This window comes from Procambarus clarkii, chromosome 56 (assembly GCF_040958095.1).
Source record: "Procambarus clarkii isolate CNS0578487 chromosome 56, FALCON_Pclarkii_2.0, whole genome shotgun sequence".
NCBI classification, from domain to species: domain Eukaryota; kingdom Metazoa; phylum Arthropoda; class Malacostraca; order Decapoda; family Cambaridae; genus Procambarus; species Procambarus clarkii.
Window position 1 is genome coordinate 16,455,084 of NC_091205.1, and position 18,069 is coordinate 16,473,152.

An 18,069-nucleotide genomic window follows, 5' to 3' on the forward strand; every position below is an offset into this window, starting at 1 on the left:
AGGCATAGTTCTCAATACGGCCTTTTCCTTCATTTCCGCGTTGTAAGGCATTATTCCTAATTACAGTATATGCTGCCACCAGTATGCCTCTGACAATGCTGCCACCAGCATGTCTCTGACCATGCTGCCACCAACATGCCTCTGACCATGCTGCCACCAGCATGTCTCTGATCATGCTGCCACCAGCATGTCTCTGACCATGCTGCCACCAGCATGTCTCTGACCATGCTGCCACCAGCATGCCTCTGACCATGCTGCCACCAGCATGTCTCTGACCATGCTGCCACCAGCATGTCTCTGACCATGCTGCCACCAGCATGCCTCTGACCATGCTGCCACCAGCATGCCTCTGATCATGCTGCCACCAGCATGTCTCTGACCATGCTGCCACCAGCATGTCTCTGATCATGCTGCCACCAGCATGTCTCTGATCATGCTGCCACCAGCATGTCTCTGACCATGCTGCCACCAGCATGTCTCTGACCATGCTGCCACCAGCATGCCTCTGACCATGCTGCCACCAACATGCCTCTGACCATGCTGCCACCAGCATGTCTCTGACCATGCTGGTGGACGTCAGGGTAACGAAAAAGCTTTTCATTTCCGATTACTTTAAGTGATGATATTGGCTCCTCCTCCCCACTGACCGCCATATCCTGCGTAATCCTACACGAGCTATCACTTAGTGGCCCTTGCACCAGCGCCTCCTGGTGGCACTGGCACCAGAGCCTGCTGGTGGCCCTGGCACCAGAGCCTCCTGGTGGCCCTGGCACCAGAGCCTGCTGGTGGCCCTGGCACCAGCGCCTCCTGGTGGCCCTGGCACCAGAGCCTCCCGGTGGCCCTGGCACCAGAGCCTCCTGGTGGCCCTGGCACCAGCGCCTCCTGGTGGCCCTGGCACCAGAGCCTGCTGGTGGCCCTGGCACCAGAGCCTCCTGGTGGCCCTGGCACCAGAGCCTCCTGGTGGCACCTCCCGATGCCTCCTGAAGGGGAATCAATAATCACTGGTGGCAGAAGGAGTGCCATCCGAGACTCCCGCCCTCAGCACAGACGCCACCACATGTATATCACACATATTTTCATTCATATACACACAAGTATATATGACATTCATGCCTCAATACTTCAATCAGATCTCTTGTCTACTTGGATGAACGTATTTATCAACCTTAAAGTTATAGCTGTAGTTAAGATCAAACCACTAAGCTGAGTGAAGGAGTAGGTTATCTTGAGAGGTTATCTTGAGACGATTTCGGGGCTTTAGTGTCCCTGCGGCCCGGTCCTCGACTAGGCCTCCACCCCCAGGAAGCAGCCCGTGACAGCTGACTAACACCCAGGTACCTATTTTACTGCTAGGTAACAGGGGCATAGGGTGAAAGAAACTCTGCCCATTGTTTCTCGCCGGCGCCTGGGATCGAACCCAGGACCACAGGATCACAAGCCCAGTGTGCTGTCCGCTCGGCCGACCGGCTCCCTCTCTCGGCCGACCGGCTCCCTCCCGACCGGTGGGGGGAAGGAGTGGGGCCAAATCACTTGGACGGTCGGGAATTGAACGCCGACCTGCATGAAGCGAGACCGTCGCTCGACCGTCCAGCCCAAGTGGTTAAGGGCGAAAGAAAACAGATTCGCAAAGAAAACGAGGCGTTTGACGAAAGCAAACAGACGACCTGTTTGTTTGCTGACGACGCCAAAATTATGAGAAGGATTAAGACAGAGGAGGACAGCTTGAGGCTTCAAGAAGACCTGGACAAGCTGCAGGAATGGTCGAACAAATGGCTGTTAGAGTTTAACCCAAGCAAATGTAATGTAATGAAGATAGGGGTAGGAAGCAGGAGACCAGATACAAGGTATCACTTGGGAGATGAAATACTTCAAGAGTCATAGAGATAGAGAAAGACCTGGGGGTTGATATCACACCAGACCTGTCCCCTGAAGCTCATATCAAGAGGATAACATCAGCAGCATATGCCAGGTTGGCTAACATAAGAACGGCCTTTAGAAACTTGTGTAAGGAATCTTTCAGAACATTATATACCACATATGTCAGAACAATCCTGGAGTATGCGGCTCCAGCATGGAGTCCATATCTAGTCAAGCATAAGACTAAACTGGAAAAGGTTCAAAGGTTTGCCACCAGACTAGTACCCGAGCTGAGAGGTATGAGCTACGAGGAGAGACTACGGGAATTAAACCTCACTTCGTTGGAAGACAGAAGAGTTAGGGGGGACATGATCACCACATTCAAGATTCTCAAGGGAATCGACAGGGTTGATAAAGACAGGCTATTTAATACAAGGGGCACATGCACTAGGGGACACAGGTGGAAACTGAGTGCCCAAATGAGCCACAGAGATATTAGAAAGAACGTTTTTAGTGTCAGAGTGGTTGACAAATGGAATGCATTAGGCAGTGATGTGGTGGAGGCTGACTCCATACACAGTTTCAAGTGTAGATATGATAGAGCCCAATAGGCTCAGGAACCTGTACATCTGTTGATTGACAGTTGAGAGGCGGGACCAAAGAGCCAGAGCTCAACCCCCGCAAGCACAAATAGGTGAGTACACACACACACACACACACACACACACACACACACACACACACACACACACACACACGCGCGCGCGCACACACACACACGCACACACACACACACACACGTATCAACACGCTCGTGGGCATGCAGTGTGAGTGTGTAGTTTGCCTTCATTAACTCACTATCGTTGGTTTAAGGTCGTTTGAGTACCAAACACTTCAGCGGTATTTTAGACAATATAGAGACCCACTAGAGTATTATGAACACATATGTGTGTGTGGAAATACATATTATCGGCATGAGTATGTGCATTGATGACCAAACCACATGTGAGAAGGTGACGAACTCACGACTTAACAATGGTCCGAAACGACGTCGTTTCTGCACTTTCTGATGAGTGGTTTGATCATCATATCATCAGCCTCGTCATTATGACTCATCGTATGCAATATGTGCATTGCTATAACGGGGGGGGGGGGTAATTACTGGTACATAACACTAACGATATTCTTCATTAACTGTGGATACATTAAGTCTTAATAGTTAGAGATGTGTACAAGTGTCATTTCTACTATACAGAGTCTTACCAATATGTATCGCCACTTAAATTGTTAGCTAAATGTGTAAAAAAATGTGTTAGATTTACATATGTGGTCAGTCCTGCCCACGTGGGACTGGATTTTCAGCACTTTGTTCGAGGCTCGTATCTGCTCTTCTCTAGGCTGGTGAGATTTACATTAGGCTATTCTCGTAGCCTAACCCTCTTAGCTCCGGTACCAGTCTCGTTGCTAACCTTTGTACTTTTTTTTTAATTTTGTTTTTTATGCTTTACGAGGTGTGGTGGTGGTGGTAGTTATTGGTGGCAACGGTGGTGGTAGTTGTGGTGGTGACAGTGCCTATCTGACAGAGATCTTACCTGACAGAGATCCAGCTCTTCATGCCCCCATCCCCCGGCTGTCAGCCTTCTTGATCCTGCTGCCTATTTTAACTTAAATGACATTCAATGTTGTCGTGTGTGAGTTTGATTTGGTTATAGTCGTGGAGGTGGCTTCCACGACTTCTTCTGCCAGCGCATGTTGTTGTTCACCGTTCATATAGGCTACGAGTATTTCCTTGTATTTCTTCGATTGATTTGCTTTTCCTTTTTATACTTATATTTTCTTGTTCTACTGTCAGTTAAAATAGCCTAATCCATTTCGCGCGCGCGCTCTCACACATACACACACACACTAATCTGTACAGCATTAGATTGACGGTAGAGAGACGGGACCAAAGAGGCGAAGCTCAGCCCCTGCAGGCACAACTAGGTGAGTAAACACACACACACACACGTGAGGGTGACAGACTACCATGAGTGAGTGAGTAAGGGACAGACATGAGTCACCCCCAGCGTCGTCAGTCTCCTTACTATTTACTCACATGACTGAGAGAGAGAGAGAGAGAGAGAGAGAGAGAGAGAGAGAGAGAGAGAGAGAGAGAGAGAGAGAGAGAGAGAGAGAGAGAGAGAGAGAGAGAGAGAGAGAGAGAGAGGGAGGGAGGGAGAGAGGAGGGAGGAAGGGCGAGGGAACAGAATGCAGCTCGCCTGGGCTATGTTCCAGGGACACAAATAGCACAATTTAGGAGGATTATTGTGCAAGTGACAACACTGGCGCAGTTGGCCACCTCGAGGCGTTCGTGAGAACGCGTCTTAGTCTTCTCACGAGTCTCTTTTCTTATATTTCGTGAAAAACTAATTTTGTGTTTTAAGTCACATAATTATTACTTCATATAGCCTTTTTTGTGCTCTTAGTTTGTGCTAATCTTTGCATTAGTTGTTTTATATCTGTTTAACCTACTTACATGTGTATTTTCAGATAAGCCAATAGAATGCTTCAGATGTAGTCGGATTCCAGTTCCTTGCGTTCTTCTACATCACCCTGACTGAAGAGTCATCGGGTGGCATGACTAGTACGTGATTTTTGTAACAATAACTTTCACGTTTTTAATTATTTAATTTTAATTTTATTCCGTTTTGTCTATTTTCGTTCATCAAGAGAAATGGGAAAATGTCCGAGAGAAGTAAAAAAGATATATGATATACTTTCAATGGTGTATTTTTCTATCTTTTTAAACTATGTGAAGTGTTTACGGAAGTCAGTATTACCATATATTAGTACACTCATACAGGTTCTACGAGCTATGAGCTGCTGATATCCGACATCAGCTCATTTTGAAGCCTAGCCCTACACGGTGAACTTTCATCCGATTTTGTTTGTGTTCACTTGGTGAGTTATTGAACCCAAACCTCGCGTCACTGGAAGAGAGCAGTAATAACGGAGACATGATAACCATATATAAAATACTAAAGATACTGACAGGGAAGACAAACTAAAATTATTTGACACAGGAAGTACACGACCATGGAGACTATTGGCATCAGAATCCACACACCGAGTCAAATACAGATATGAGACAGCCGAAGTGTTTGGGAACATTTACATTGTTAATCCATTTCAGGCTATGAGGCAGGACTCAAGAGCTAAACGCTCGCAAGCACAGGTGAGTAAGGGGTAGATGAGTACGTGAGTAGAAAGTGGGTCAGGAAGCCCCAGGTGGTGGGGGGAGGGGGGGAGGGTAACAGCACCAGCATGCAGTATTATGGTGTGTGTCTCACTTTGTGGTGGAGGTCGGTGTTATCTTGTTATTGTTGGGGGAGTTTATGCTTTTGTTGTGTGGTATCCCTCTCTGGTGTGTATATATATATATATATATATATATATATATATATATATATATATATATATATATATATATATATATATATATATATATATATATATCGTAATCTTTCTATTTTTATTGTTCGACGTTTCGTCAGCAATGTGACATCTTCAGGAGTACACTGTAGAACTGGCACAGCTATACTGAGCCTACAAGGTTGTTGTTGTTTTAGATTCAGCTACTGGGAACGCATAGTTGCAAGTAGCAAGGGCTTTGGTGAGCCCGTAGTGGACTTACCCGGCACAGGAGCGGGGCTGTAACTGGTCAAATGAGAAGAGGAAATAGTTCCTAACAATAGGGACAGGATTTTGGTGAGCCATTTAGAGAGCGTGTAAGAAATGGAGCCCACAGAATTGATGATAGGCTTCATGGGATCGTTAGGCTTGTGAGTCTAACTATCTTCTCATTTGACCAATTCTGTTGAATTAGTTAACAAATTGAATAGTGCTCCTATCAATCCTGAAGTAAAATTAATCAGTTTTGGCGTTTGTTCTTTGTTTACAAAGGTACCGGTTGATGATATTCTTGATTACCTTGCTCATGTATTAATGAACCATGTATTACCTCTGCCTGCTGATATTATTGTCAGTCTCGTTAAGTTGTGTATAAAGGAATGTAAATTTACTTTTAATAATGAGTATTATTTACACACTTTTGGAATGTCAATGGGGAATTTCTTGCCCGAAATGCTGTGCGTGCTTAGCTTTACAAGAATGTAAATTCAACTTAATTTCTGTATTCTCTGTTAACCCCCCAATGTACTTTCTTGTATATAAATAATAAATAAATAAATAGTTTATCGCCATTGCTTTCAAACTTGTACATGGAATTGGTTTAAAAATTACCCCTGGAATCATTCCATGGTTTAGATATGTTGATGATATTTTATGTATATGGCCTACAGATGTAAATTCAGACGAATTTGTAGCTAAACGTAATGATCAAGTCACCTCTATAAAATTAACTATCAAGAATGAAATTGATAAATGTTTGCCATTGTTAGATACAGTATACTTATTCATTGGGAAGATTTTTCACGAAAGTTTAGTGTTTACAGAAAGCCTACGAATAATTTATCCTATGTTCATTATTTCTCAGGGCATAGATACAATGTGAAACAATAAATTTAGTCCTCTATGTATCTATAAGCTCTTTGGGTTGTTAGTCCAGAATTCTTAGATGAAATTTTTAAAAATATTAATTCTATTGGTCTCAAGCTTTGTTATCCAATGAGATTTTTTGGAAGTTTGCCGTAGCAAAGCACGTCGTACATATATTATAATAATATATGCAGTGAGAAAATTCTCCCCAATAAATTGTTGTTTACCATATTTTTGTAGGTTCGGAAATATTGTCAAGCCTTGAAACTTTTTGATATACAGGTCTTATTTAATTACGAAAATACTGTCGGAAAACTATTAATTAGAAACAGCCCTTGTAGTGATAATTGTGTCATTTACAAAATACCTTGTAAAGACTAATAGTTTCTATGTTGGGTAAACATCATAAGATTTGAAATGTAGAATTTCGCAAAATAAATACTCTGTAAGACAAATTGTCTAACGCTTTGGTTGTTTATTTGTCAGAAAGTTCTCACCAAATAGATTGCGAGATGGCCTCTTCAATAATGAATTGTAAAAGAATTTTCAATAGGAACATAATTGAATCTGCTTTAATACAGGTTACAAAATCATGTAATTTGAACATTAGCAGTTTTTTTGTATAATTTAGATCCATTTTGATTGATCAGTTAAAGGGCGATTTGAATAGGATCATTGATACACATTTATCTCACCAATACCTTATTAATATCCTATTATCTCTTTAAAGACATTGTACCTCACCTCATCTCTTTCCTGTCTATATATCCACACCCACTGAACTGTAAATCCGTCATTCTGAAAAAATTACGAAAGTACTTAAGGAAATTCCTGTCTTAATCCTTCCTTCGTGGTCTGATACTGTCACATTGTTCATCACGTGTTAATTTTCGTGATTTACACACACACACACACACACACACACATATATATATATATATATATATATATATATATATATATATATATATATATATATATATATATATATATATATATATATATATCCGCCTCGCTACACCAATCCACACCGATTATAGGTGTATTTGCGGCGAGGCAGTGGCCGACAGGTACGGCTGGCATGGTTACTCTGCCAAAGCACAGGAGGATGGCATGCAAGACACAGCGAGGTAAATGACATTATTAGGAGGAGCCTTAATACCACAGCCGGTTATCCAGCAGAGGGAGAACCCCGTTATCTAATGCCCCACAACTCTGACAAGCCTGTCGGTCGCCCAGAAGGGATCACAGTGAATCCCCGGAAGAATGGTGGACAGTTGGTATGGAGTTCAAGTTTAGCCAAAACCTATGTTGACTTCAGTGTTACACATCCAGACGGTGTTGCAAATCACCGGGAAGCAGCCAAGTCTCGTAAATACCAAGATCTTGATCACCACTACAATTTTGTCCCCATTGCCTCAGAGACACTTGGTGCCAGGGATAAAAGTGCTGCTAGTTTTTAAAGGAGCTGGGTTCTAAACTAATTGAAACAACTAGAAATCCAAGAACCGCCAGTTTGTTCTTTCAGCGCCTTAGTGTGACGATACAGAGAGGAAATGCTCACTGCATCCATGGTTCCTGCCCGCCATCTGAGGAGCTGGAAGAACTCGACAACCTGTGACAAGTAGTCATGTACCTTGCATGTAATCAATGTTGTAACCCTTCTTGTGTAAAGAAGTTTTAAATAAAATAAAATTACGAATATATATATATATATATATATATATATATATATATATATATATATATATATATATATATATATATATATATATATATATATAATATATACATAATATATACATAATATAGTCTATCCTCATGTTTACATAGTACTTAGAGTAACGATATGGACCGTCGTACATATATTGACATAATGGTTAATTAGAAAGTAGAATTAGGACAAAACGGAAAAGATTATGTATTGATGTTGGAAATAAAAAATAATCTTGCAATCCTAGGCCTAATACACGTTATCTGATGCCTTATATAGTACATATATGTGAGGTATAGGCCTAGGAATATTTAAGTTAGTTTTTTTAGCTTTATTTTTTCCGAACTTATCAAAGTGAATCGTATCAAATTCTATATAATAATTAATAATTATTTTATAATATAATATTAATAATAACATTCTATATGTGATGTATATGGCTAGGAATATTTAAGTTTGTTTTTTTAGCTTTATTTTTTCCGAACTTATCAAAGTGAATCGTATCAAATTCTATATAATAATTAATAATTATTTTATAATATAATATTAATAATAACATTCTATATGTGATGTATAGGCCTAGGAATATTTAAGTTTGTTTTTTTAGCTTTATTTTTTCCGAACTTATCAAAGTGAATCGTATCAAATTCTATATAATAATTAATAATTATTTTATAATATAATATTAATAATAACATTCTACTAATTAATTGCCCATTACGTACGATGGTCCACAGTTACAAAAAACTAGTCATTAAACAGGCGGATGAATTGTTATACACTGTAGCCTCTCGATATATAGCCTATTGGTTCTTATTTTCTCGATTTGTGTACAGTAACTTTAACGATAATTTTTTACTTAAGAGCTTAAAACTGACTTCGGCCTCTACGTTAATATAAATGCATGATATATGAAAGCAATAACAATATTTGAAAAAACAATTCTCTGTGACAGAGACGGGAGTGATGTCTGGTGGCGCCGTACTTGAAGCGACCACCCTCGTGTTGTGGTCGCCAGTGGCGGGGCGTGATCCTCGGTGGTCTCATTTATTGGACGTTTATCGCTGTGGAACTTTAGCGTCCTCGAGGAACGATGAGTGTAGCGCGATCGTCAAGTGATAGTGACGCCTCGTATCCAACCAGAAAGCAGGATAGCCGCCAGTTTAAGGGGTGAAAGTGCAAATGTTAAATCCTTTTGATGCTCAGGAACGTTTTGCGAGTTCTTCCGCCTGAGTCTTTCCTCTGTCCTCCGCCTAGCACCTGCGAGAACAATGATTAAGAAAACTTACAGTATCAGAGCATTGTACTAAATGTGTGTGAACCTCTCTTTAATTGTTAGCAAAAGTAATGAAAGACAAACTTCCAGTTTTTGTTTAAATTTAAAAATTGCAGCCTAAGATCATGCAGGTGAAAACATGCCGGTCAGTTTCTTGAAGATTATGCATGAAACACATTGTTTGAGTACCTCGAGAATATGGCGAGAGATCCAAGGTGTAAAACCTCACAGCAAGCAAGTGGCAGGTTGGGGAGGCTGAGTGCTCTAAGTATCGTTGTAATGTGTAAACTAAGCACTGTGTTGGGCAACCTGCTTGTTAAACGATTTGGCGGGTCATATTCCGGAGAATATTATTAACATTAAGGACTTGTCCAAAACGCTATGCGTGCTAGTGGCTGTACAAAAATGTAACAACTCTTGTATATATATAAAAAACCAGTGACACTGAGGGTGTATGAAAGGAAGCAGCCTAACGTATCTCGGAGGATGAACAGGCTTGACTGTCGTGTACACTCTTCACTACCATCTCTGGTGAGTACAACAGTATGGTATTATTACGGTAATCTACACCTTTTATTGCATGTATTTTGGACACCATTTTTAGTTTCTTTCGAAGAGCGCAAAAATTATATTGCTAAATATTATGGGCAAATTTAGCACCTCATGCTCGTCCTCTGTTATGGACTAGCATGAGGACATAATAGGAATTTTAAATAGCCTATATTAATTTGCATATGTAAATTAAATAGTTGGTGATTAATTCTGGAGGTTATGAGGTGATAGGCTTTAAGCACATTTAGTATCTTGTAAAATTTACCAAATCTTAGGCTTGTTGTTTGAATATAGGAATGTACAGCATTGTTTAATTCTTACGATAAGTTACATATAAGAGTTTAGTGATTAAAAGGTAAAATGATTTATATATCAAAGTAGTCCTATATAAATGTATATATAAGAATAGACGTGTGTAGTGGAATGGAATGGAATCTCTAGTTAGCTGACTCCAACTTGTACAAAAGTTTTCAATGAGTTCCGAGTTGTGTTATAGGACTCGTCCAATACTCAATATATAGGACGCAGTATTTCATGCACCTGTCATCTAGGAAATTTAAGAGGTTGAGATTAATTATTTTGTTGAAGGATAAAACCTTATAGGCATGTAACGACCGTCCGCTGGCCTGAGCCCAGCCGGGAGCAAACACAAGTTATTATCCCAGAGGGAGGCAGAGAGAGGACATCGTGGCAGCTTCTTAACTTGTCATTTACAGGGACCAAGTTTGGAGCCCTATATCCAGAAAACTAATAAGTATTGTGGGAGTATTATTTCTTAAGCGTGTAAGTGTGAGCTTGTTACTAGACAGTGGAGATGAAAAAAGGCTTTTGATGATAGTAAACGTGTTGATATTGTCAGTTAAGGAAATTTGACAGTAATAGGGCGAGAGCTGCAGCTGATTTAAAACCTCAGTGGTACTCACCGAATGACCTAATGGTGTGTAGGAGTTTGGGTCGGGCAAAAGTGCAGCAACACTCGGCTGTTTTGGACTTTAATATTTTATTATTTCTGTGTTAGGTATATAGTTTGTCACAGAGTTGTAGGTTAGAATGTGCCCTCAAGTGAATATTATACAGTGTCCTAGGCGTAGTTAGGAATTGACTTAGTGTGTTAGAGTTTGTCTCAGGTGTTGTCACCGTTTGTTCATTTATTTACCCCAGGCAAAGAAAGTATTTGTAAGTACCTGTACCTTTAATAAGTTTTTGGGTGCTTCTGTTACTCATTCGTTTCTGTATATTGGAACTGGGAAGTTATGGCACCGTTGTGGTTAATCATTATTTATCACCAGTGTATTGTTATTCTTTCTCTTTATAAATATAGTGTTAGCTTTTAAAGGGGGACTAAATTCCTTTTATTTCCGTCCACATACGTATAGATAACATTCTTAACATCATACTTTATTCAGCAGAAGGCTAGATTTGGGGCAGGGCCTGAAGGAGATATTTAGGACTACTTAGGATAGTAATAATTATGACAACCTCTTTCTCATATATTGGTATCACATGAACTCTTCTGGCTCTTGGGAAACTCACCTCTATCTAGTGTTAGGAAGGAACTAAGGGTCTGCACAGTTTATTTTGGTATACAGGACGATACGTTGTCAGGTCGTTCACCTTTTGACTCATCTATTATGTCTTGGGGCTCGAGTCTCCTCTGCTGTTGCTTCAATATTTGCTACTCTCTCTCCAGGGCATCCTCCCCTGCCATTGGCACCTATTCACCCGTCCTCTTACAAAGTACATCGCTTTTCGCTCGTATGCGTTACTAAGGCCTAAAATTGTCGTACTAAAAAATGGAAGCCGCTCGCGAAAGTGACGTACTGTCTCGTTTTCTGTTTTGGGTCCTCTTGCTTAGTCTGTTAGGTTAGGAGAGGACATTATGAAATAACCGTTTTCTTGACGTTTTGAAACCTTAGGAGGACGAGCTGCCTATTCAGCTCAGCTGTGCATATTTCTTTATCGTTTCTTGTTTGTTCTCTTCCCATTTGACTTAGTCTGGTCACGTGGTTCTTCACTAACATCGTCTAATATGGAATATTGTGGAATAACATGGAACAACTTCAGGGGCCGGGAAGTGAAATTTGGCACCTTGCTCAAACGCTTTCAATTTTTTTTGTACATAATCTACTATGCACATGCTCCAACGTTGTCTAAATAATCACCAACGTAACATGAAAAACAAGAAAATTAAAAATACTTATATAAATAAGTATTGATAATTTCAGATTTTCAAATGAGTATCTAAAATATTAAATATCACAAATTGTTCATTTGGTGTTATCATGCTCTCAGAAGAGCATATGATCTTCAGTTTTATTAGTTATTATTATAGGATTCAGTATAGTTTGCTGTAAAAAAATTGTCAATATGGCATTTGAAATATGCGCCAAATTTTAATCAAACAATTTATAACTAACATTTAAGGTTTATGAAAAAACAATCAAACAGGATTGTAAAACAGACAGCTGTGGCCATATCTAAAAATAGTGAGAATCGGTCAGAAACTGGATTTTTGATGCCGACTCAAAGTTGTAACTCTAGTTTTAGAGATAATTGAAGTTGAAGTTATCGACAAGGAATAAGGTAGTTCTAATTCATTAATTTACTTGCATGTTTTAATAAACATTGTTTGACATTCGTTTTGAATATGTGAAAGTTGTAGGTCAATATGTGTTGAAATGAAGTCAAGAAAAAATATATAGGGATAATTATAATGATTTAGGGGGATATATATTTATACTTTATATAAGTGATAAAGCCCTAATCTGGCCCCTAATCATCAAAACAACCTAAAGAGACAAAGAAAATAGAGTTTGAAATCTGTGAAAAAATTACCCCACCCCAAAATTACCCCCCCCCCCCTCCAAAAAAAAAAAAATTCAAAAGTCCCAGGTTCTGCTAGTTGTAGCTGATTTATTTTTTTACCAATTACATTCTATCTCTACATAGTTAAGGATGGGTATTCACTCTACATGTTGTAAAGTTTACAACAAAATCAGATAATAAACAAAAGATAAAAAATCTCCCCTAAAAAAATAAGTTTGTGGACATTGGTGAAAGTAACAGATATTAACATTGGGCAATGTATTTATATGATACATAACAAAATAGAGCATAATATCATACTCATTATTATTTGTGTTATTATGTATTACTCAGCAATGCTATAAAGGCACCAGCTGCATATCCACTTTGTGGACACTTCTTACTACTATTCTTCTTCTTTGTGTGTTAGACTGGTGCTTGCATCTCTTTATTAATCCATTATCCATCAGTTCCAGTTAATAGGAGCTGTTCTCATCAACAAAACGTTCTTCTTTAAAAAAAATCATCTAAAATCAATTTATGAAAATATTGGGATGAAATTTTCACGACGCTGAAGCCGATAAGTTGGAGATTTGTTTAACATTTATTAGTAATTTTCACATAGTTCGAATATTTTTTCGATTCCCGCCCCCCTTCAGCTGCTTCTTTGCCTTTGTCAAGTAACTTTGGTAATGTTTCTCTGATTCTCTAAGGGCGTTTCTCTGTTAATGTTGTGATATGTTGCATGGGTTTCGGGTTTCTTGTTCTCAGTATGTCACTCAATCTTGTTTCTTCTTGTGCATCTTGCTAGTGCCTGAATCTTGTCTTCTAGCATTTCTTAGTCCCTTTATCATATAATATATATAATATATATATATGTATATTTTTTTTTTACATCTTCCATTTTCTAATTTCCGTGTTTTCTCGTTGCTGCCCAAACACCTTTGCTTGACCGGATTATAGAGGTTTTTTTCAGGAATATTCTTGCGCGGGCCCTAAGCCTCTGGCTGGCCCACTAAGTCACTGATACTCGTCTCTGTCTTAAGGGGTAGGCGGTGTATGAGTATGACGATGGATGTTGGTTTCAGTATGATTATGGCCAGTGTGATTAACAACTTTTTGGGGGGTTTCGGTAAATCTTAGCCGAAATATAATTTGGTTTGTAACTGTGCAGTGTGTTAGATAATGTTCCAGTGCTCTGTCGGGTGGCCCGGTGAAGTGAATTGTGGAATTGTCTTGTTGCTGTCTTTGTTGGTTCATATAAACAAATACACTTGATGTGTGTATGTGTACTCACCTAGTTGTGCTTGCGGGGGGTGAGCTTTGGCTTTTTGGTCCCGCCTCTCAACTGTCAGTCTGTACTGGTGTAGATTCCTGAGCTTCTCGAGCTCTATCATATCTACATTTGAAACTGTGTATGGAGTCAGCCTCCACCACATCACTTCCTAGTGCATTCCATTTACTAACTATGACACTGAAAAAGTTCTTTCTAATATCTCTGTGGCTCATTTGGGTACTCAGCTTCCACCTGTGTCCCCTTGTGCGTGTACCACCCGTGTTAAATAATCCATCCTTGTCTACCCTGTCAATTCCCATGAGAATTTAGTATGTGGTGATCATGTTTCCCCGAGCTCTTCTGTCTTCCAGTGACGTGAGGTGCAGTTCACGCAGCCTTTCCTCATAACTCATGCCTCTTAGTTCTGGGACTAGCATAGTGGCATACCTCTGAACTTTTTCCAGCTTTTTCAAGCCTCTGTGTGTCTGTATGTTTGTGTGTGTAATTTGTATTTGATATTACTGAGGATTACGCAAGAGAGGTGATGACTGGTATTAAAGAGCGAGAGGCACACACTATGTACAATGACTTACATGGAGTATTTTGACCAACAGGACAGGCCCACGTACCTGTCATTCTGTATACGTACCGGCCCCATTACTCTGTCACTACAACTGTCAATAAAACTTCCTTACAATTCTTAAGTTGTATGTTGTCAGTACATGTCTCGTCTGTCTGATTTTGTTGTGTGTTGTATCGTGTTTTGTCTCAAATTTCTTGTAGGTGTTTGCGTGTTCAGTCTCGTCAGATATGTGACGAAGTGTGTCATTAGATGCGAAAATTGCTTCTGATTTTGCTAGTGGATTGTTTGCTTTGATTGTTAGGGGATTGTTTGCTTTGATTGTTAGGGGATTATTACCATTCATTGTTGGAGTACTACGCTAGTTGCTAGTGGGTTAGGTTTGCTATTGAATTACTATATAGTGTTTGCTAATGGTTTATTATGGTGTTTGTTAGTGGTTTATTATGGCGTTTGTTAGTGGTTTATTATGGTGTTTGTTAGTGGTTTATTATGATGTTTGTTAGTGGTTTATTATGGTGTTGGTGGTTTATTGTGACGTTTGTTAGCGGTTTATTATGGTGTTTGTTAGTGGTTTATTATGATGTTTGTTAGTGGTTTATTATGGTGTTGGTGGTTTATTGTGACGTTTGTTAGCGGTTTATTATGGTGTTTGTTAGTGGTTTATTATGATGTTTGTTAGTGGTTTATTATGGTGTTGGTGGTTTATTGTGACGTTTGTTAGCGGTTTATTATGGTGTTTGTTAGTGGTTTATTATGGTGTTGGTGGTTTATTGTGACGTTTGTTAGCGGTTTATTATGGTGTTTGTTAGTGGTTTATTATGGTGTTGGTGGTTTATTGTGACGTTTGTTAGCGGTTTATTATGGTGTTTGTTAGTGGTTTATTATGGTGTTTGTTAGTGGTTTATTATGGCGTTTGTTGGTGGTTTATTATGGCGTTTGTTGGTGGTTTATTATGGTGTTTGTTAGTGGTTTATTATGGTGTTTGTAAGTGGTTTATTATGGCGTTTGTTAGTGGTTTATTATGGCGTTTGTTAGTGGTTTATTATGGTGTTTGTTAGTGGTTTATTATGGTGTTTGTTAGTGGTTTATTATGGCGTTTGTTAGTGGTTTATTATGGTGTTTGTTAGTGGTTTATTATGACGTTTGTTAGTGGTTTATTATGGTGTTTGTTAGTGGTTTATTATGGCGTTTGTTAGTGGTTTATTATGGTGTTTGTTAGTGGTTTATTATGGCGTTTGTTAGTGGTTTATTATGGTGTTTGTTAGTGGTTTATTATGACGTTTGTTAGTGGTTTATTATGGTGTTTGTTAGTGGTTTATTATGACGTTTGTTAGTGGTTTGTTATGGTGTTTGTTAGTGGTTTATTATGGTGTTTGTTAGTGGTTTATTATGGTGTTTGTTAGTGGTTTGTTAGTGGTTTGTTATGGTGTTTGTTAGTGGTTTATTATGGTGTTTGTTAGTGGTTTGTTATGGTGTTTGTTAGTGTTTTGTTATGGTGTTTATTATGGTGTTTGTTAGTGGTTTATTATGACGTTTGTTAGTGTTTTGTTATGGTGTTTATTATGGCGTTTGTTAGTGGTTTGTTATGGTGTTTGTTAGTGGTTTGTTATGGTGTTTATTATGGCGTTTGTTAGTGGTTTGTTATGGCGCTTGCAAGAGTGGTGTAAGGCGCATGACAGCGTTCATAGTGCCTTTGTTTTGGACTTAACCTTCAAGGCCTTTCACGGTCACGTTTTTTGGCGGCGTAGATTCATTCACTTGTACTGCCTGCCGTGCCACACGCCGCCATCTTGGCCAATACCGGCGTCGGTTTTCACCCTCTCTGGGCAATGTTAACTGAACACCAGGCTTTTCTAATCTTAATAATTACATTTAGGTACCGGTGAAAAGTTTTGATATAGAAAGCAATGTTAATTAAGGGAAATATTTAGGAAAACGTTGATACCATGTACGGTCATTGGACCACTGGCTTGCTGCGTCACAGATGACGTCAGCAGCTATTGATTACACAACATGGCGGGTTAACAGCGGTTATTTTTCCTTTGCTTTAATAATAAGTTACCAGTGTCATCAAATGCTCTCTGACGTCGTCATAAATCTCTCTAATGACTGAGTAAAGCCTGCAAAATCCTTCGAGTGGAGAGAATGGGTGCATAAAGGGCGATAAATAAACGTGGAGCCACATGTGGCAAGAGCCGGTGGCAAGCGATTGCGTAGGTGTCGCCACGTGTGACGCAAGCATGCCATGCCGCTGACTACGCCTCCATAACCAGAACCTCCCGGCCCCAATGTAGGAAAAGAGAAGGAATATACCTCTCAAAGGAAGTACAAATATAGCTTGAGGAAATGATATAAGATGACATGGCTCTGGCAGCAAGTGGCTCGGAGCCTAGTGATCTTACCAAGACAGGAAACTTGAGTGTAAACAGTGAGCCGCTTCTGTGATGCCCCACCACCACGCCTTTACAATTCCCAGGCTGCCGTTGTTTATATATATATGTATATATATATATTTTTTTTTAAGGTGAAGGTGGGGACGCCATTCCAAGTGGGACGAGAGCAGGTGGTGCCTTGGTTCCCATTGTTCTGCTTGAAAAGTCCACGCTCAAGGTGATTGAGAGACTTAACCCGGAAGTGACTTTTTTCCGCACCTCTTGCATAGTAGTTACGATGTGTGTGTCTGTGCGCGCGCGCGCTTTGTTGTTAGGGAGCGCTGGGCACGGCGCACTAATGGTGCTTTAAAAGTAACTGTTGTTTAACAACCCCTCCCCCCCCCAGTCCTCGTCATTATGCGAGATCAGCCTTGCTGCCATGGTCCTTGTGGGGCACCAGAGGGGGGGGGGGGGGGGAGGGAGACCAGAGGTCTAACGGAGGACGTCTCCGATTCGCAGCCGAGAAACCGGGACTCGAGTCTAGACGGGGCAGAAACGTTTGGGCAGCGTTTCCTTTCATCTCGTGCTTCTGTAATCGTGGAGGAAATAGGTACCTGGGAGTTGGACCGCTGTTGTGGGATGTTTCCTGGGGGTGGTCAGTAGTTGCTCTGGTACACACACACACACACACACACACACACACACACACACACACACACACACACACACACACACACACACACACACACACACACACACACATACACACACACACATACACACACACACACATACACACACACACACATACACACACACACACATACACACACACACACATACACATACACACACACACATACACACACACACATACACACACACACAGGGGGCTGGCTGGCTGAGTGGACAGCGTTGTAGACTCGTGGACCTTGCGACCAGGGTTCGATCCCGGCAGCTGGCAGAGACAAATGGGCAGAGTTTGATGCCCCTGTTACCTAGCAGTAAATAGGTACCTGGGAGTTAGACAGCTGTTACGAGCTGCTTCCTTTGTGTGTGTGTGTGTGTGTGTGTGTGTGTGTGTGTGTGTGTGTGTGT

The 18,069-nt window shown here is 40.3% G+C and overlaps 1 protein-coding gene across 1 annotated transcript in view; it reads left to right on the plus strand.

Moving 5' to 3' along the window:
• Nucleotides 1-8,885: 8,885 nt before the first annotated feature.
• The window catches only part of LOC123747890 (carbohydrate sulfotransferase 10), a 257,272-nt gene continuing 248,088 nt past the window's right edge, over nt 8,886-18,069 (plus strand). Inside the window, exon 1 of the mRNA XM_069305770.1 lies at nt 8,886-9,914. The gene's annotated coding sequence lies outside the window, so the exon portion shown is untranslated. The remainder of the gene's footprint in view (nt 9,915-18,069) is intronic.